This window comes from Silene latifolia, chromosome 10 (assembly GCF_048544455.1).
Source record: "Silene latifolia isolate original U9 population chromosome 10, ASM4854445v1, whole genome shotgun sequence".
NCBI lineage: Eukaryota > Viridiplantae > Streptophyta > Magnoliopsida > Caryophyllales > Caryophyllaceae > Silene > Silene latifolia.
In genome coordinates, this window is record NC_133535.1 from 101,325,682 (window position 1) to 101,349,137 (window position 23,456).

Sequence of the window (23,456 nt, forward strand, 5' to 3'; positions counted from 1 at the left end):
ACTAACCGTTTCATGTCTTGGGGGATTACTTTGAGGTGGTAATTGCCCCTTTTGTCTTTGTGAGCTTGAAGATGCTAGTTGAGTCAATTGGGTTTCCAACATTTTGGTGTGAGCTAGGATGTTGTTGATGGTGATTTCATTTGGTTGAGTATCTTTTTGTATTTGAGTGAAAAACTCTTGTTGATTCTTTTGCATTTGGAGGACCGCTTTTTGAACATCAAAACCTTGGTCATTTTGTTGATTGAATGGAGTTTGATTTTGGTAACCTTGGTTTTGGTTGTAAAAGGGTCTTTGATTTTGGTTTCTCATGGGAGGTGGGGTGTATGTTGGTTGAGGGTTTTGAACATTTTGGCTTTTGTATGAGAGATTTGGATGGAATTTGGTGTTTTCATTGTAATAGTTTGAATAAGGGGTACCACTCTTGTATGCTTGAAAAGCATTTACTTGTTCATTTGTTCCCCTACATTCACTTTGGTCATGTCCCAAAGTTCCACAATTCTCACATATCCCACTTGGGATTGATGAAGATGCCGTCATGGCATTAACATGATGCTTTGGTGATTTTGAGGCTTCTTCAAGTCTAGCCAGAGCTTTTTCAAACTTCAAATTGATGGTATCAATGTGAGCACTAAGTTGAGCACCCAATTGAGTAATGGAGTCCATTTCATGCTTTCCTCCTCTAGTAGCCTTACGAGGTCTACTATATTGTGAGTTATGGACCGCCGTTTCCTCAATTTTGTTCCAAGTTTGATTGTCATCAACTTCGGTGAACATTCCATTTGATCCCATGTTGAGAATGTTTCTTGAGTCTTCATAAAGACCGTTCCAAAATTGTTGTACCAAGAACCACTCGCTAAGTCCATGATGAGGACATGAGCGACAAATTCCCTTGAATCGCTCCCAAGCTTCATACAAGGATTCTTCATCTCTTTGCTTAAAGCCCGTAATTTGAGCTCTTAGCATATTAGTCTTTTCCGGTGGATAGAACTTTTTGTAGAAAGCTAGAGCCAATTTCTTCCAAGAATCAATTCCGAGAGTAGCCTTATCAAGGCCTTTCAACCATTGTTTCGCGGTGCCAATTAGAGAAAAAGGAAAAAAGACCCATCGAATTTGGTCTTGAGTTACACCGGTTTGAGAAATCGCATCACAATAGTCACAAAAAGTCTCCATATGAGAGTGAGGGTCTTCACTAGGCATCCCCCCTAATTGGCTTCTTTCGACTAATTGGATAAATGCGGATTTGGCAATAAAATTTCCGGTTAAGTGTTGTGGTGTGGGAGTACCATTGGGTAGGTTCTCCTCGGTGGGTACGGAATGTGATGAAAACTTAGGCATTGTGCGTTGATTTTGTGTTGGGTTCTCCTCATCTTCTCTTGCAAAAGGGTTGATGAACTCAATAGTATTTGGTTGAATATCTACAACCTCACCGATACCTCTCAAAGTTCTCCTAGCAAGTCTTCTATTGGTTGTGAAAGTCGTTTCAATTTCGTGATCAAAGGGTAACAAGTTACCTTGTGATCTTCTACACATGCAAAATATCAAACAACTCGAAAATAATTAGAACAAACCTTGAGGAGTTTTACTTCCCCAAGGCAAATAAAAACACAACTAATAACAATACAAGAAAATCTAAATCAAGTTAACACCGTCCCCGGCAACGGCGCCATTTTTGGTCGTGATCCCTTATGAGAGGTTTAGTTTTCAGTACTTGGCGTTAGGAGCACCTAGACCAAAACACAATTTATAACTTCACAAAAAACTCTACAATTAGTAAAAGAGGCAAGTAAAGGTCGGATCCCAAGGGACGGGAATTGAGATGAAATTTTCTATTGCAACTAGTGGTGTCTGAGGGTGTCACAATTTGGGGTTTGAAGTAGAAGATCACTAAACTAAATAGCAATGAAAGTAAACAAGTAAGATGAATTAAAAGGGATGTAAACAATTGAGAAAAAGCACTAGGGTGTCATGGGGTCATAGGGGATTCATGGGAATTGATCATAAGAACATATTCTCAAATTATAAGCAAGCAATTATTGTTGTGATGGATCGAGTTGGTTTATATCTTACAATCCTAGGAAAGTTTGGGTCCCGGAGCCGAATCGATTAGATTGTACAACACCTACAAGTCGACTTAATCTTCCCTACTCATCAATATGCATGGTCTAATGAGACTCGAGTTGGTTTATGTCTTACAAGTCTCACTGAAAAGATAGGTGATGGGTAAAAAATGCAAGGATTCATAGGCTCACATTTCATCAAACATAACATGTGCATAAGTTGAGATCACAACAAGCAAGCAAATAAATTATGAAAACATATTAAATTAAGCATGAATCATTCCCCATGTTGGTTTCCCCTAATTACCCATTAACCCTAGCTAAGGAAACTACTCACTCATTATCATGTTGAACATGCTAGCAAGGTTGTCAATCATACCAACAAAGTGAAACATGATGAATAAATGAAAGTGGTTAACAATTAAAAAGGGATTAAGAGAATTATACCTACTAATGATTCCAATAATAAAGCAAAGAATAAAAGAAGTACTTGATGCTTGATTGGAAGGTTGTCAATCTCCTAATAATAACCCAAATAATCTTCAATTACCCAAAATAAAGGATGAACAAGAGAGAGATTAAGGAAATAAAACTTGTATTAAAACTTGATTAAATGTTGATTACAAGATTAAAGAGAGATTTGATTGATATTAACTACACTAAAGATTGCAAAGAAGAACATGCTCTTCTAATTAGACTAATGGGGTATTTATAGTGGGGATTAGGTACATAAATTAGGGTTTACTAAGGGCTTAAATGACGATTAAGTCCTTGAGGAATTGCCGGTCTCTAGGGAGACTCCGGTCTCTTTTTTGCCGGTCTTAGAAAAAGATGTGCATCCTTCCTTGAAACTTGTAGAAGACGTAAGTACTGTCTGGGAATCCGGGCATTTTTGGCACGGAACGGGCGGATTTGGGTGCTTCTGGACGGGCGTCCAGAAGGTGAAGACGGGCGGATTTGAGAGGTTTTGGACGGGCGTCTTGTGGAGGAAGACGCTCGGATTGTGGGCCTTGGACGGGCGTCTTCAGGGCAATCTGTTGGAAATCTATATCTCATTACTTGACATATTCATATATGTGATGATTTAATTTAGTCATAAAATTAAATGTTGATCTTATGCATGCAAACAATAATAAAAATAAGGAAGGAATCATCATCTTACATTGAAGATTTCGGATTATTTGGGCACAAGTGAGTTCTCCTACTCACTTGTTCTTGAGCTTCCTTAAATGGATGAAGAAGGATTCAAGTAGAGAATCCCTCCCAAGGATTAATACCCAAAGTAACACCTTAATAAAATTAATATTATTATTACTAGAACAATATTAATTTTGTATAAAATTGACCAAAATATTATTTTGCTCTCTCAATATTTCGGTTAAGAGAAAAGGGAGGAAGAGGAAGAATTTATCTCTCTAAAAACCTTATTTTAGATGATGTGATGAATGAATAATACACTAACATTTCATCTAGTGTATACGATAAAAATAGAGGAAAAAACTCATGGTTTTCTCCTTCTCAAAACCGGGTAGAGGGAGGGGGTCAAAGGGCTAATGCATGAGCAAGGTTGTGTTCACAAGAACAAGTAGGCTTGCATGGCTAGTTTTAGGAAAATATGATTATGTTTACCACTAATATAATTAACATAATAATTTCCTAAAACACCCCATTATTTCGGCCATATGGAGATAAAATGGATTCCATTTTATCTTTGTCAATTTGTCAATTTGTCACATGTCACATGTCATGTAAAATTGTTATGTATTTTTAACATATTAAAAATCAACGCATTAATAAAAATACGTCATATACAAAATTGACTTACTAATTCATAATTACTTGTACCAAAATATTTTACCAATTATAAATCACAACATCTTGTATTTATAATAAATCATTCATTCTAATGCAATTGTTTCTTTAAACAATAATTTCATCTAAGTAATAAAACAATTCGATCACTTAGACCGTATCTTATTTAATCAAATTACAATGAGACACGTAAATATTACTTCCAAAATCGTCAGTCAATTTTAAGTAATTTAATTAACCCGTATCGTCATACGATCAATAAAATGATCAATTAAGAATGTTACCCTTTAGGTATGACCTAAGGGGATCAACTGATCACCACCGTCGCACGACAGTAATGTCAAACTCTAGTCAGCCAATCATTACCGATATGTGTGGACCAGTTGACAGTAAGATATTACTTCCCAATTGTATTCTTTAGAATGAGACTTAAACATGTGATCATCATGATCAACAGTTGTGATCGCATTATTGTCGGAGCACATATATTCCAACAATCTCCCACTTGTCCTCGACAAGTGTGCGTCACCAATTCTCTTGTCCTATTACTATCTCCCACTCAATGCAAGGTGTCTTTCAGGTCGTACTTGCAAGTGATCATATCGAGAGTGGTTTCCTCGATCTGGAGAATAACTGATTGACCGGATTTATCTACCATAGATATCTACCGAGCGTAGCCACGCATTTCCAGTTCATTACTCCTCGAGTGGCCCTGAGATATTGTTATAACCGTGACTAGGGGTGGACAATTCCTATCACACTCATTCCCTTCGACTAGCCACAACCATCATAACCCAAAATATGCCCATTTTACCCCATTTACAAAGGTCGTAGTAACACAAATCAAAGTTAATCTGAAACTGTGCCATCTTAGGCGTGACTCTATGGCACTTGAACTTGCCATCAATCGCATCACATTCTAGTCACTTCGAGACGTCACCTCATGTAAGTAACTATGGGCGAATACAATGCTAATCTGTGTTCACTTTAACGGGGTTCAATTGTCTCCACAACCCGTTTGGATGTAACAATGTATAAAGAAAAGATAAAAGACAAATGTGATTATGAACATGAACAAAACCAACACTTTTATTTCACTTCAAAATCTAACAAAAACTTGGTACACGTTTAAGTCCCATGGACGCAACATGTCCATCATGCTTGGCCTGCGATAAAGGCTTGGTGAGCGGATCGGCTATGTTGTCATCCGTCCCAACCTTACAAATCGCAATTTCCTTTCTTTCAATGAAATCTCTAATTACATGATATTTTCTAAGTACATGTCTAGATCTATTACTAGACTTAGGCTCTTTAGCTTGGAAGATCGTCCCACTATTATCACAATAGAGAGTGATGGGATCATTGGCGGTAGGCACTACTCTTAGACCTTCCGTGAATTGCCTGATCCACACAGCTTCCTTGGCAGCTTCTGATGCTGCAATGTAGTTAGCCTCCGTTGTTGAATCCGCAGTTACAGCTTCCTTGAAGCTTCTCCAGCTAACGGCACCACCATTGAGCATGAAAACGAAACCAGCTTGTGATTTCATGCCATCTCTATCCGTTTGAAAACTCGAGTCCGTGTATCGATTAACACGTAGCTCGGTGTCTCCTCCTAACACTAAGATAGAATCCTTAGTTCTTCTCAAGTACTTAAGGATGTTCTTGACGGCTATCCAGTGACTCTCGCCCGGATTTCCTTGATATCTACTCGTCATGCTCAAGGCATACGAGACATCAGGACGCGTGCATATCATGGCGTACATGATTGATCCAACAGCGGAAGCATAAGGGATCATCTTCATGCGTTCAACATCATGGGGTTCGGAGGGAGATTGAGTCTTGCTCAATATAGTCCCAGTTACCATAGGTACCAAACCCCTTTTTGATTTGTCCATGCTGAACCGTCGAAGAATCTTATCAACATAAGACTCTTGACTTAGTGCCAATATCCTCTTGGATCTATCTCTATGTATCCGAATACCTAATATGCGTTGTGCTTCTCCTAAATCCTTTATTTGGAAGTGGTTACCTAACCACTTCTTGACAGAAGACAACATTGGAATATCATTTCCAATGAGTAGTATGTCATCCACATACAAGATTAGGAACACAACATTGCTCCCACTAAATTTCATGTATAAACATGGTTCCTCAACACTTCGAGTGAAACCATTCTCTTTTATAACATGATTGAATCGATGATTCCAACTTCTAGATGCTTGCTTAAGACCATAAATGGATCTCTTAAGTTTGCACACTTTGTTAGGATTCTTAGAATCAACAAAACCTTCGGGTTGTATCATGTACACCTCCTCATCTAAATGCCCATTTAGAAATGCGGTTTTGACATCCATTTGCCATATTTCATAATCATGAAATGCGGCAATCACTAAAAAAATCTGTATGGATCTTAGCATGGCTACGGGGGCGAAGGTTTCATCATAATGGAGACCTTGGACTTGGGTAAATCCTTTTGCCACAAGTCTAGCTTTGTAGACATCATCATGTACTTCTATGCCATTCTTGACTTTGAAAATCCATTTGCATTGAAGAGGTCTTGCCCCTTTAGGCAAATCTACCAAATTCCAAACTTGGTTTTCATACATAGAATCCATTTCGTGTTGGGAAATGTGTCCTCAACAATAGTGCGATCACATGATTTAAATATCATAATTAAATCTCAAATTAAGAATACGTGAGGGATGATTTATTATATAATCGACTGATCGTCATTAATCGGTAATGATTGGCTGACTAGAGTTTGACATTACTGTCGTGTGACGGTGGTGGTCAGTTGATCCCTTAAGGTCACACCTAAAGGACAATTCCCTTAATGGATAAATTGATTAATTGTATGACGATACGAGGTAATCAATTCCTTAAAAGTGAACGATTTACTTGTGAGAGAGAATATTAATATCTTATTGTAATGGGATTAAATAAGATTTATTTTAGTAATAAAAATGCATTATTACTAAAATTGCTTATTGTTTGAGAAAGAATAGAGATTAGAATGAATGGTTAATTATAATTACAAGATGTTGTGAATTATAATTTTATGACTCATTTTATTTATGTGATAAAGTATCACTAGTCAATTTATTGTATGTAATTTAATTAATTTCTAAAATGATATTTATGGGATAAATATGCATTAAATTAATTAATAACATGTAAAATACTACATGTGACATATTGTGTGACAAATGACAAATTGACAAAATAAAATGGTAGTCCATTTTAAGAGCATGGACCGAATGGAGGGAGATATAATGGTGTAAGATTGATTTATTTTATGATAAATATATCATAGGCTTTTCTTTTATAGCCTTACACCTATCTTACAATGTCATACCTTTTATACATTGTGAAGACCAAAAGGGAAAAGTAAGATTCCCCTTTGGCTCCATCCTACCCGGCCTCACCTCTTCAAATGGGGACTTTTGTCCTCATTTTTCAACTAACACTCATTCACAAAATCTACATGCAAGCTTTTCTCTTCCTTCTCTCTAGTTCTCTCCAACAAGTTTTTGGAGATTTACAAGTTTTGTTCATCATTTCTAATATCAAAACAACATTACTAGTGTAGTAGTAATAAGAATATTAGAATCATTTTAAGGATACTAGTATAATAATCTAGTTAATTAGTATACTAGTTTAAGGGTAAGTCTTGGGTGCAATCTAAGGAGGATTTCTATACTTGGGATCTTGGAAGATCATCCATCATTATAAGCTCGAGAACAAGTGAAGGAAGGTGACCTTACTTATGCCCATAATTTCGAACCAATCTACAATGTAAGGAACATTGTTTTTTTTCTCATAAATCTTTCATTTTGTTATGCATGCACTAGATCTAAAGAACAAATAATTAACAAGTTAATTAGTTCACTATTAGAGGAGTCTAATAATAGGTATATGAACCTAACAAGTGGTATCAGAGCATAGGATGTTGCATGCATAATCGGTTATTGTTTTTCCGAGTTAAAAGGTTAACATATAAAACTAAAAATTTGTGATTTATGACCATAAGCCACGAAATCACCTTGCATGTAATATATTCTGGTCCTAAAATGTTTTTAGGTCATTTTTATGATTCATGGAAATTTATTGCTCATTTTAAGGATTTTTGGTCATTTTATTACATTTTTATGACTAAAATGGGAATTAAAATGCTAAAAATAGTTAAATTTCGTTTCTGACCTTAGAAAAATTACATGACCTCACATGCATATTTTACAAGTTGTGTGTAAAAGGACGAGTTAATTTGATTAATTTTGCATGATTTATGATTTTTATGAGATAAAAATGGATTAAAAGAGGTAAAATGGTTAAAATTAGTTAAATTTCGAATTAAGCCATGATCTTTTAATATGATGTCACATGCAAGATTTACAGAGAGTATGTAAATTTGTAGATTTAAATATCTTCTTTAGCATGATTTATGGATTTTTGAGTAAAAATGGCATAAATAGTGACTATTTTAGCAAAAATTAGCTAAAACGTATTGCATGGCTTGAGAAAGTTATTTTAAGTTGCATTAATATCCCACTAATCAGATCTAAAGTTATAAAAATTATTGGTTTAATTTTCGTATGCTTTATACATTTTATGAGATAAAACCGATAAAAATGCAACTATATTTTCTCGAAATTAATTCGAAAATTTTAACCATGTTTTTTGACATTATGAGGGTCATGGAATTATTCCAGAATGTTCAAAAATTTAAAATTCAAATTTTGAAACTTTTATGAATTAATTTGGATTTATTTCATATAAATAATGATTTTAAGGTCAAAAATGAGCATAAAATTAAATCAAGTTGAATTATTGTCAAAAATTTAGTGATGACTAATTTTTGAGTCCTAAAATGTGTTAGGATAATTAACTTGAGCTTAGATGTGATTTAAGTGTTAATTAGTGATTTTAAAAGGTTATCATCACGCATTTCCATGAAACCGGGTTATATGTACGACATAAGTTAAATAGGGCGATTTGGCACATCATTTGGCATGATAGATACATATTATAATGCTGCATATTTCAATTGTTGAATGTCTTTTATTTATATAATTTTGAATTATGTAATTTTATCTTAGTATGGCCTTAGTTTTAATCGGTATTACCCGTAATGAAAGGGAATATTGATTCGGTTGTAATTTAATGTGATCTCGCATCACTTTTATTTTTATTTTATTTTAATAGTTTTTCCATTTTACAAATGTATAATAGGAATGGCTTTGTATTTTATTATTATTTGTAATTATGGAGCATCTTCAAGACGGTGCCATTCGGAAAGGTGATCCGACGAAGACGGTGTCTTGGGAGGCGTGTCACTTGAAGATTCAAGGGACCAAAGGAGTTGGTTTCCGAATATGTAATAGATTATTTGATTTTCTATTTAAGGAAGGCCATACTAGGAATTTTATTTATTGCTTTGCATTTCTTTTAATATGTTGCATGCATTGCCAAATCGCCATAACAACACATGCATTTCATATCGAGTCATCGACCGTGTCAATTATAATTATCGTAGTTCACCGCTTTAGTTCACTTAAAACGTGATAGATAATAAATTGACAAGACCTCTCACATATTAAAAATTGAGAAAAAGCCTTACCAAATAGTAGAAACCCATGAAGTACCAATTTCACAAGGGAGTTAATCCGGCTTCACCGTAATACAAACCTTGTTACGTTGGCGAAGTGGGGTAGTAAAAAGTTATTACATCGAAATTTGGATTGAGCTCAACGGAAGTATTGTTGACCGTAGTCGCATGTGTTCCGGGCTAAAGATGAGAATTAGAGTAATTTTTATCGACCGAGAGTTCTAAAAGTAGAATCGATTAAAGAGTTAATCCACCGAGTTATATTAATAAGGGATGAATCGGCTCACCGTGCCCGAGTTGATATGAATTTGGATCTCGGAATCATTTATGTAGTTGGGTGGAGGTCACTATATAAATGCAATACTTGTAGTTAAATTAACGCGTATTATTAAAACGATAGATGATAATTAAATTCCTTCATTTCCTATTTTGTAGTCAAAATTTGTTTTAATCAACTGCAATGGCAACTCCAAACGCGTCCGCATCCACTAGTTCCACCCCGCTTTCCAATATGTCATGGCTCCGATCCTTCATGGATCGATGTAAGTTAGAAAAGAATGGGTCCAATTTCGCCGATTGGGATGCACAACTTCGCTTGGCCGCGCAAGGTGACGACAAGCTTCGTTACCTTACCGAGGCATCTCCCACCGAACCACCTAATACTAGGTCCACCGCTAGGCAAGCCTATGAGGATTACCAAAAGGAGTCGGCCGCAATGAAAAATGTATTGATCTTTGCTATGGAGGCCGAACTCCAACGAAGTGCTATAAAGATTAGCACCGCTCATGTGATCTACATGAAGCTTGTGAACATGTTTTCACGAGCTCCTAGGGTCATTCAATATGAAGCGGCTTCCGCATTCTTTGATCTTAACATCAAAGAGGGCCAAAAGGTGAGCCCACATGTGCTCAAGTTGATGGAGCATGTTGAGACCTTGAAAATGCATAAGGTGGAAATTCCCGATGAACTCGTGATTGATCGAATTCTTCATTCCCTAAACAAAATCAAAGCATATGTTCAATTCCGGGTGAATTTTAATATGCAAGATAAGAAGGTTTCTCTTGATGAGTTGCACAAAATGCTTGTGCAAGCCGAAAGGGACATGGGGCTAAGTGTTAGCACCACCAAAGATGTGCTCAATGTTAATCAAAAGAGCAAGGGAACTTTCAAGAAAAGCGGGAAAAAGGGAAAGAAGCGAACTCCCAACAGGAACATAGCTAAGACTTATGAAGCAAGCTCCTCCAAGCCCAAGTACAGTGCCCCCTCTGGGGACAAGTGCCACTATTGTTGTGGAGTTGGACATTGGAAGAGAAACTGTTCCAAGTATCTTGGCGACATCAAACCTGGAAAGGTTATTCCAGTAGGTATATAAATATCCCTATCTTTTATGTTTCAATCTCAATTAGTATGTGATACAAGTTGTGATAATTACCCTTTTTATTGTAAATAGGGCCCCCTCCTAGCAAGGACAAAGGCAAGGAGAAGCAAGTCTAGAGGATCACGAGGGAAGCTAGAGTAGCCGACCATGGTGATGAATCAATGGAACCTTGGCTTTTAAATTTGCTTTGTCTTTAATTTTATGATGAATTTCATGTTTTTAGAACTATTTTGATTTCCTTGTGTGACTTGGAAATTGGTTTGTATCCTTTAAACACGGGTTGTATTTTGGATATTGGTGATTTGGTTTTCAACCCAAATCACTTGTTTTATTATGTTGTTTGTTCTAAAATCATCATCATTAATTACTTGCGTAGAGAAACATTAGATAAACAACTTAAATTGATCAAGTAGACGATTATGATGATGGGATCATTATATGTCCATAAGCTATGAATCTGATTCTCCTTATGTCCTTGTTACTTAAAGTAACAACTTATTTATATAAGATCAATTCTAAAGTTGTAATGAGTTTTTTTTGAAATCATCAAGTAGGGAATTCACGATACCAAATGGACATATTATTCTAATTGGATGGTCAACCATGAGATACCTAGAATAGAGAGTCTATTAAACAGATGACATGGATAAGACACGTATATTATCTAGCTGCCATGTTAGGATGGCCTTTTGAAAGTTAATATATAGTCTTTGAAAACTCCTAATACTCCGTTAAATATATGTTTGTGACTCACAAAGCTATCTCTCGAGAAATTAGGTGTATTTCTGAGAGATAGAGTGGGAGTAGATTGAATCGTCACAAACATCTCTTTTAGTTGAAATGTTACTTTGTGAAAGTAATAGTATTATAGAGTGGGAGTTGGTATTGAACTATAGTCTATGAAGATAGATTGAGAGCATAGTTCAGTGGGAGTTTATCGCACATGTCTTTATTGTTTAAAAATATTACTTTGTGAAAGTAATAGTATCATGACCTTGTTACATACGAGCCGAAGCATTACAATCCGAAAATTTTTACTCAAGAGTAGATTTACTTAAAGGAAAGGGTCTCCTTAAGGTAAATAGAGCTTTAGAGTACACAAATGCATAAGATTTACATGAAGATGTTGATCAAGATATATTATGTTAGGAATTGCCGCATTTCATTACATGAAGAATGGCAAATAAAATTTCGCTTTTCTAAAATGGGAATTTAGAGAAGGAAGTGTTTAAAATACAAAACATTAGATGAATATCTAAGAATCCTAACATATTATGCGTAGCTATCTTAATTGATCACAAGATGATCTTAAGCTAGCATTAAAGGATTATACTTTTCGTTCATGTGATTATAGTGAATTGTTTCATTCACATGATTGAAGAATCATGATATACATGAAGTAAAGTGGGAGCTAGAATTGTTTCTCCATGTTATATATGTTGATAACATATTACTTATTGAGAATAATATACCAATGATCTCTTCTGGTAAGAGTATGATGCAAAGTATTCTAGATTTTGAATCTATGTGAGAGTAAATTGGCATAGAATTGAGAGTCTTATGAAGATAAGTTCTTACGTATCTGTTTAACATCAACAATGTTGAATGGCTTATTCATGATGATGAAAGTGGAATTACTATGATGGAATCATAGTCGTTCACTGAACCCATTAAGTTGTTGATTGCATGAAATCGATTACTAATGTTTCCGCCATTAGAACGATTATGTATGCCAACAGACGCACCTGCTGTGATGTACCATTTGCTGGGTACATTATGAGTCAATAATAAATTAATTCATATGATGGGCTTGTGAAAGCCTTAAAGTATAATTGATAACTTGTACACATGATTGGATGATAGACTAAGTTAAGGTGTTGAAGGGTTGCACAAACTTTAGTTTCCAAGCTTAAAAGGATTTGATGAAATTCTAAGCAAATGTTATTGACAAAGGAGTAAGAAACTAAGAAATGTGTTTTAGTTTCGCGCATTGCAAATTCTACAAAAGGAATCTAAGTAAGTTGTAATAAAATGGTCAACGTAGGGATTAAGGGTGAATCCCTCTACAAATGACTTTATCACATGTTATGCGATAACAGTGGGAGCTTCTTTCAAGTTAAAGAGCTCGGGTCTAGTATGAAGTCTAGACATATACTTAGAGAAATTCATGTTATTAAGAGATGACATTGAATGGAAGGAAATAGCAATTAATTAAGTTGGAATATATGGATATCGGGTATATCCACTTGCCAAGCTTGTATTGCATTTTAACTAGTGTTTTAATACACTAGAGATTATAGAATATGAAGTAGTAATAGTGTATTGACTATTCATTTGTGATAATCACATTTATCGTTTGAGTTTTTATTAAACTCACCCGCTACTTTGTCGTATCCGAATGGGTTGTAGAGACAAATTGAACCCCATTAAAGTGAACTGGATTGACATGGTATTCGCCCCTAGTTATTTATATGAGGTGACATCTCGAAGTGACTAGAGTGTGATGCGATTGATGGCAAGTTCAAGTGCCATAGAGTCATATGGGATGACTAGTCGATCACATAGGCGATCAGTATGGGACAATCTGTCGGGCAGTGACCGCTTATAGAGTTCTGGCAATTCATAAAGCCTGGTCGTGGCAAGAGCTACTATAGTATTCTTATGAGTCAATTCTTTTGACTAGAGACTATTCGCCCAAGTTGGCACAACTTCTGATTAGCTTTGATTTATACTCTACGATTTCTTAAACGAGGTCAAACTGGGTATATTTTGGGTTAGGATGGACTGTGGCTGAATGAAGGGAATAGGGCGATAGGAATTGTCCACCCCTTGTCAGGGTTGTTTGAAATCTCAAGGCCACTCGAGAAGTAGTTAACTGGAAATGCGTGGCCACGCTCGGAAGGTATCTATGATAGATAATTTCGGTCAGACAGTTAATCTCCAGATCGAGAAAACCACTCAAGATATGATCAAATGTAAGTACGACCTGCAAGACACCTTGCATTGAGTGGGAGATTGTAATAGGACAAGAGAATTGGTGACGCACACTTGTCGAGGACAAGTGGGAGATTGTTGGGAAATGTGTCCTCAACAATAGTGCGATCACATGATTTAAATATCATAATTAAATCTCAAATTAAGAATACGTGAGGGATGATTTATTATATAATCGACTGATCGTCATTAATCGGTAATGATTGGCTGACTAGAGTTTGACATTATTGTCGTGTGACGGTGGTGGTCAGTTGATCCATTAAGGTCACACCTAAAGGACAATTCCCTTAATGGATAAATTGATTAATTGTATGACGATACGAGGTAATCAATTCCTTAAAAGTGAACGATTTACTTGTGAGAGAGAATATTAATATCTTATTGTAATGGGATTAAATAAGATTTATTTTAGTAATAAAAATGCATTATTACTAAAATTGCTTATTGTTTGAGAAACAATAGAGATTAGAATGAATGGTTAATTATAATTACAAGATGTTGTGAATTATAATTTTATGACTCATTTTATTTATGTGATCAAGTATCACTAGTCAATTTATTGTATGTAATTTAATTAATTTCTAAAATGATATTTATGGGATAAATTGTAACACCCCCATTTATTTAAGGGCCTGAACTAGGACTCCTCAGATAAATGACGGTGTTATCATCTCGGAAACCCGAGGCAGTAGATACAAAGGAAAGAAACACAGTACTTTATTAAAATGTTTATAGTGAGATTACAACTGGAATTAAAACAAGCCTCCAAAAATATGACCAAAAGATAAAGTCTGATAAACTACTAATAAGACTAAGGTGGGCTAGGCACTAAGTCCGTCATCCAAGCTCTCTTCCCGGCCAGCTCCCATCAGTCTCTGAAATACCTGTCAATCTGCTCCCCAATAATTGGATCATCACAGGCGTACACGAATACACAGGGTCAGCCGCGAAGCTGAGTAGGGAAAACAATTAAACAACAAAATATGATATGCATGATCCTCCGTCACCTCCATCTCCATCTCAACTCATATCTCATATCTCATTTCTCATATCTCATAACCCGGACAACCCAGCCATACCGATCCCCAGAGACTATATATATCGACCGTAGCCGATCTGCCACTCACCGAGGACACCAGGGCAAGTTCTGCAGAACCCGCCTGGGCCTTATCACAATCCACATCGTATCTCAACATCGCCACTCCTACACCATCCTCCAACTCCAATGCATATGAAATGCGCAACAGTAATAATGCAACACAATATGTATATTAATGAATGAAATCATGCCAGCTACCGAATGTTGTGATAACAAACTCAACACGATCAACACAGTCAATCACCTTCCCGTATATGAATCATAACATAAATCAACAATCACGAATCAAGTCAACACAATTCAACAACAACGATAATAGGACAAGTGTATTTCCCTACCTCAAGTGCCAGCAAATCCAATTAAGCGATTAAGCGATCCGAAAATAAAGCAATGAATTTGATTATCGATCCTTCACGAATCCGTCACCTAAAACAATTATAATATTTATAATTATTAACTACTAAATATAGAAATCTCCCAAAGTGGAAACTTTCCCGATATAGTAACTTTTCTCTTTTAACAAACCCGACTCAAAGACCCGTCTTTAATTAATTAGTCATTATTAATTATTATTTTATTTTAAATAACTCGGAACTCAAACCAAAACGATAATTAGAGGTTTAAACGAATTATGTGATGAAACGAATCAACACTTGCTCAAATTATATTAAATAACTCGAAAATTAACTTAACTCAATTATTTAATGACACGGAAATTATATTAATTAATTAAGAACACGACCCATTACGAAATATAACGATTAAATTATGAAAACCCGTTTTTAAACACTAAAACAACCCGTTAACAACCTCACCCCCTTCCCACGCGCTCACCAGCCACCACGCGCCACCACAGGGCCGTGACAGCCACCAGCCCGATCCCCCACACTGACCCAACCACCCAGGACCACCCCCACGAGGGTCGACTCCGCGGGCGAGGTGAACCACGGCCGTCATTTGGCCTGGTTCACCGCCAAACCTCACCAAACGCCCGTGTTTTCTCCTCCCGCAACCACCGCAACTATTACCTAGACTCGCCAAACAACCACCGCCCTACTCGCCAAACCCACGAACACCGACCACTTAGCACCACCGTTTCGACCTCCCCTAGTCCACGGTGGTGCCACCCAAAACCCACCTGTCTAAACTCCCCTGAAAACCCGTGTAATAACCCGTTTCTACCACCCATGTCGCTTTCTTCCTTCTCCCGCCATTATCACCACCAACAACCACCCTAAACACCACCAATACACTCGCCCCTTACCACCCATTACCTATACCCGGACACCAACCAACAAAGATCCCCACCCTAAGACACGAACAACACCCAAAACCCACGACATAAACAATGAAAAAACGAGAAAAGAAATGTGACGTGCTTACCTTTCCGCCACCACAACAGCCACCACGGCCACCCTCGGACGTCGACAAAAGCCCCTACCCCTTCCTCGTGCGCCGTCAACAACCCAGGCACTCTCTCTCTCTCGTTTTGTGTGAAAGCCGAGATGGGATCTGAAGAAAAGAGGGAGGCGGTTTGAGGGAGTGTAGGAGGGAGGCGGGTTGACTGTTGAGGGATTAGGGGTACTATTAGGTTTAGGGTTAGGGTTAGGGTTAGATGGGCTGGACAGATAATGGGCCAGCTCAATGGGTCAGCTCACAATTCGAATTCTATATAAAACCGACTCAATTAACTTAGCTCGATACGACGCGAGTTAAATAAAATAACTTAATGAAATTATCGACTCAATAATTTACCCGGCTTACTTGGCAATATAAAATTGATAATAATTAATATATAATGATATCCGTTTAATTTATTATATAATATCCATTTAATTTATTATATAAAATACGGGGTATTACAGTCTTCCCCCCTTAAAATGAACTTCGTCCCGAAGTTCGCTCCCATACCCAAACCTCAAAATGGTATTGTATATCGTACTTACGAACGTCACGCAATTCTAACACGGTTAACACACTTTGACTCATCAATTAAACGTAACAAATACGGAATGTTACATTCTGCCCTCCTAAAAATAAACTTCGTCCCGAAGTTTAACTCATCATTTCTTAATCCAATTAACTACAACTAATAATTACCTGCGAACACAAATGTATAACACTATATAATCATCTGAGAACACCATCTTCTTTCCATCTCAATTTCCGATCTCAAACTCAACATAAACTCATTAACCATGGTCGCACTGGACCGCAACGTATCTCCCGTAACCATAACTCAGCTCATAGGCTAACTCATAACACATTACCAGTAGTTTAATCACACTCTCCTTTTACACATCAACCAACTAACAGAGGTAGGAATAAAACGTATAAAACTCATTTGCATAGGTACCCCACAACTAACATCAACTTGGTCAACTATAACCTACAAACAAGTGCAAATTAAGCATTAAGATTTTACAATCCTACCCGACTAGAAATATGGTTACGTCCTCGTAACCTCTTTTCACTTTCATATACATATGCAACAAAATCACTATCAACCACATGTAACAGGAAAGAACACACGATAAGATATTGCGCATTAACATTAGAGTCGAAACAAGGTTTTATTATGGAATTAACTGATTGTCAACAAGTAACATTTATTACTTAGCTCATGCTTAACTTAAAACACAACATCAGACTAAAAGAACAACAAGAAGGGGACCAAGGTTTACACGGTTTCACAACTAAACGAATTTGATGATCAATTATAGACTTTGAACGAGCGAGAGCAGAATCAACAAAACAGCTTAAAACTTCTCACATTTGTAAACATATCACAGAAACAGATCTACCACTGCTATCCCTCCCAATCACAGGATCTCATTGACATGTCCGTACAACCATTTTACTCACTCACTGGTTTAGGTCACGAATTAGGCCGATGAATTTAAGCAATCACCAACATACTCATAATTCATATTTTAAATTATCAAAATTGTTTGCACGATATCACCTCTGAAAACATGTTTCCCGATAAAAGTAACAACATATGATCTATGACAACGACAACATTTAACTTCATTTTCAAAACCTTTACTTTCATACTGGACGGTGAATAACTTTCCTAATTATAGATCTTATAACAGAGTCGTCCATAGAATCCATTTACAGCTTACTACGAACTCAAAGTCAGATAGACTTAATTTAATTCCTTTAAACAAACCAGCTTAGGTGTCGACTCATATATCGTAATTTACAGGTTCATCTTATTCATTTCAGTCCTATCTTTATTAATGCACGACTATTACCTCAATCATCAGGATTTTAATTGCACTTCTTTACTCAGTTATATTCACGGCTCAACTAAACGTAACTATAATGACTATCATTTAAACCAACGCATATCATGTGAATCATAAAAGGGTTATCCCATTATAACTGCTAATATATTTATCATAAACAATCTTTATTAAAATATAATTGATAGTGATGACTCGAGAATCTAGTTATACCAATCGTCGTATTATATCAAACAATTTCCTTTATATCATGCTCCTACAATTGCAAGAATCCCTTTAGTATTTTATGACGATATAATGATGAACATATCCACTAAGAATTAACAACACTGTTTATTTTCATGTTATAGGTTTTAGGTTTAACTGAAATAATTTAATGCAATGTACGTAATAAATATACTATAGGCACACCGACTCACATGAAAGTCTTTAAACTCAGATGACATCCTATATGGGTGGACATTTAGACACGATCATTACTACCATCCATGTGTAAACATTTAAACATAATTATTATAATCATTCATGCGAGTATATTAGGACAATCACCTTAGCTTTTAACGCCATCAATTTTACTTAGGTACGACGATATAGTTTTATTATTCATATATATCCGACCACTATGCAAATATGATATAAAATATTACAACATGCCAAATGTATATAAAATATGCAAACAACTGGACTCGTATAACATATTTCACCCTTGATTAGAAATCAATTTAAATAAGCTTATTCAATTTTACTCATATTATCATGCCAATAATGTTATCGACTAAACTTTAATTTTATCACTGATTAAGATACCTAACTACTGAACATGCGTGCTACTATTGTCATATAAAACATTATAATTTTACATTACTAAGGCTCGTGGATTAATCAAACAACTGTATGAAAACCTAACATAGAACGCACATTTTAAATGTTTTGGTTTACGTTGTAACTTCCAAAAATCACGAATAAATAACTGCTCGATTAAAACTTGATTCATATTACTTTTATAAAACACGGAGAGTTAAAACACAGGGGAAAAAAGAATTAGGTACAAAACACAAAAATTTCATTTTTAAGGAATTTTACAACTCGGTTGGTCCAAACAAACATGTGACAAACAATTGGTCCAAGACTTGGGTCAGTTTGCAAAACCTACCGTTTAATATAAAGACATCAAGAATTTTCGTGGTTTGTTAATTTGAAAACATATGCGAAACTTCTGATCGATGGAGTTGGAATTATGCAAAAATTATTAACACAATTTAAATGAGGATTTTTACAAAATCGTTGGTCAAAACATCACTGCGCAGAACTTCCGACCACAGCCCACTAAAATATTTATAACTCCTAATCCGTATATCATATAAGCATGAAACCAACGCCAAATGAACACTAACTCACGAGGCTACCTCTCATAAAATTTTCATCCCTAGGCAATAAACAGAAAAGAAATGGCAGTAAGATCAAGTCGAGAGTAAAATCATACAACGTGTTTCAGCACTAGGTCATTCATTTTCTACGTTTCAAACTCTTACAACCATACTATCGATACTAACTCATCCTAACTTAAATCTCACACTGTACTTTTGCAAACATCTATCCCGTAGAATCCCTTCGCATCTCGATCCACTCCTTACATCTAAATCATAATTGTTATGACTAAAACATGCAATTCAACAGTGTTTCTAATTACTATCACAATACTATACTAGCATGGCTTCGGGATCACATAATCGCATATTACTAGGCATAATAGTACAATCAACACATCATTCAACATCCAACTAGGTAACTATCATTGACTCGCAATTATTTTCATACTCACGGCTACCACAACACTTCATTGATTATTAACCTGAACTCGAAAATTTTATTTCTCATTTCTACAACATCATATGCTCACGTCATCATTCATACATAATACTTACCGTAGCGTTGACCTGCAGAATGGTTAGAATATATGGGTCGCAAGGTATACATCACTCGGTTATGCAATAATCAATGTATCAATCAGTTAACACTTAGGCAACGATATTGGAATTTCATGTTCAACCTCAAGCAACTTTGCTACCCTTTCTCTCATATACACTCAGGGTTCCGGGTCAAACTGAGAGGGCCGCTGGTTCGGTGTGAGGGGGCCCCTAACTCATACCTTACCTTAGTGTGCTCCTAACAGTTCTATCCCGGGGTTCATTTTATTTAGACTCTTCCTATGTTCATTGGGTTCATTGGTTTAGGCCTGAGGATCGTTCGCTCTGATACCACTTTGTAACACCCCCATTTATTTAAGGGCCTGAACTAGGACTCCTCAGATAAATGACGGTGTTATCATCTCGGAAACCCGAGGCAGTAGATACAAAGGAAAGAAACACAGTACTTTATTAAAATGTTTATAGTGAGATTACAACTGGAATTAAAACAAGCCTCCAAAAATATGACCAAAAGATAAAGTCTGATAAACTACTAATAAGACTAAGGTGGGCTAGGCACTAAGTCCGTCATCCAAGCTCTCTTCCCGGCCAGCTCCCATCAGTCTCTGAAATACCTGTCAATCTGCTCCCCAATAATTGGATCATCACAGGCGTACACGAATACACAGGGTCAGCCGCGAAGCTGAGTAGGGAAAACAATTAAACAACAAAATATGATATGCATGATCCTCCGTCACCTCCATCTCCATCTCAACTCATATCTCATATCTCATTTCTCATATCTCATAACCCGGACAACCCAGCCATACCGATCCCCGGTAGACTATATATATCGACCGTAGCCGATCTGCCCACTCACTTGTTGAGGACACCAGGGCAAGTCTGCGAACCCGCCCGGGCCTTATCACAATCCACATCGTATCTCAACATCGCCACTCCTACACCATCCTCCAACTCCAATGCATATGAAATGCTCAACAATAATAATGCAACATAATATGTATATTAATGAATGAAATCATGCCAGCTACCGAATGTTGTGATAACAAACTCAACACGATCAACACAGTCAATCACCTTCCCGTATATGAATCATAACGTAAATCAACAATCACGAATCAAGACAACACAATTCAACAACAACGATAATAGGACAAGTGTATTTCCCTACCTCAAGTGCCAGCAAATCCAATTAAGCAGTCCAAAAATAAAGCAATGAATTTGATTATCGATCCTTCACGAATCCGTCACCTAAAACAATTATAATATTTATAATTATTAACTACTAAATATAGAAATCTCCCAAAGTGGAAACTTTCCCGATATAGTAACTTTTCTCTTTTAACAAACCCGACTCAAAGACCCGTCTTTAATTAATTAGTCATTATTAATTATTATTTTATTTTAAATAACTCGGAACTCAAACCAAAACGATAATTAGAGGTTTAAACGAATTATGTGATGAAACGAATCAACACTTGAACAACTCGAACAATCCCGACTCAAATTATATTAAATAACTCGGGAATTAACTTAACTCAATTATTTAATGACACGGAAATTATATTAATTAATTAAGAACACGACCCATTACGAAATATAACGATTAAATTATGAAAACCCGTTTTTAAACACTAAAACAACCCGTTAACAACCTCACCCCCTTCCCACGCGCTCACCAGCCACCACGCGCCACCACAGGGCCGTGACAGCCACCAGCCCGATCCCCCACACTGACCCAACCACCCAGGACCACCCCCACGAGGGTCGACTCCCGCCGGCGAGGTGAACCACGGCCGTCATTTGGCCTGGTTCACCGCCAAACCTCACCAAACGCCCGTGTTTCTCCTCCTGCAACCACCGCAACTATTACCTAGACTCTGCCAAACAACCACCGCCCTACTCGCCGTCAACCCACGAACACCGACCACTTAGCACCACCGTTTCGACCTCCCCCTAGTCCACGGTGGTGCCACCCAAAACCCACCTGTCTAAACTCCCCTGAAAACCCGTGTAATAACCCGTTTCTACCACCCATGTCGCTGCTGCCTTCTCCCGCCATTATCACCACCAACAACCACCCTAAACACCACCAATACACTCGCCCCTTACCACCCATTACCTATACCCGGACACCAACCAACAAAGATCCCCACCCTAAGACACGAACAACACCCAAAACCCACGACATAAACAATGAAAACAGAAAAGAAATATGACGTGCTTACCTTTCCGCCACCACAACAGCCACCACGGCCACCCTCGGACGTCGACAAAGCCCCTACCCCTTCCCTCTCAAGCCGTCAACAACCCAGGCACTCTCTCTCTCTCTCGTTTTGTGTGAAAGCGAGATGGGATCTCGAAGAAAAGAGGAGGCGGTTTGAGGGAGTGTAGGAGGGAGGCGGGTTGACTGTTGAGGGATTAGGGGTACTATTAGGTTTAGGGTTAGGGTTAGGGTTAGATGGGCTGGACAGATAATGGGCCAGCTCAATGGGTCAGCTCACAATTCGAATTCTATATAAAACCGACTCAATTAACTTAGCTCGATACGACGCGAGTTAAATAAAATAACTTAATGAAATTATCGACTCAATAATTTACCCGGCTTACTTGGCAATATAAAATTGATAATAATTAATATATAATGATATCCGTTTAATTTATTATATAATATCCATTTAATTTATTATATAAAATACGGGGTATTACATAAATATGCATTAAATTAATTAATAACATGTAAAATACTACATGTGACATATTGTGTGACAAATGACAAATTGACAAAATAAAATGGTAGTCCATTTTAAGAGCATGGACCGAATGGAGGGAGATATAATGGTGTAAGATTGATTTATTTTATGATAAATATATCATAGGCTTTTCTTTTATAGCCTTACACCTATCTTACAATGTCATACCTTTTATACATTGTGAAGACCAAAAGGGAAAAGTAAGATTCCCCTTTGGCTCCATCCTACCCGGCCTCACCTCTTCAAATGGGGACTTTTGTCCTCATTTTTCAACTAACACTCATTCACAAAATCTACATGCAAGCTTTTCTCTTCCTTCTCTCTAGTTCTCTCCAACAAGTTTTTGGAGATTTACAAGTTTGTTCATCATTTCTAATATCAAAACAACATTACTAGTGTAGTAGTAATAAGAATATTAGAATCATTTTAAGGATACTAGTATAATAATCTAGTTAATTAGTATACTAGTTTAAGGGTAAGTCTTGGGTGCAATCTAAGGAGGATTTCTATACTTGGGATCTTGGAAGATCATCCATCATTATAAGCTCAAGAACAAGTGAAGGAAGGTGACCTTACTTG

At 36.7% G+C, this 23,456-nt stretch overlaps 1 non-coding gene across 1 annotated transcript; it reads left to right on the forward strand.

Annotated features, from left to right (window-relative positions):
- The first annotated feature begins 856 nt into the window (after positions 1 to 856).
- On the forward strand, positions 857 to 963 carry LOC141610230 (small nucleolar RNA R71). Its single transcript, XR_012528127.1, has one exon. It is a non-coding gene; the product is annotated as a small nucleolar RNA R71 (small nucleolar RNA).
- The last annotated feature ends 22,493 nt before the right edge of the window (positions 964 to 23,456 follow it).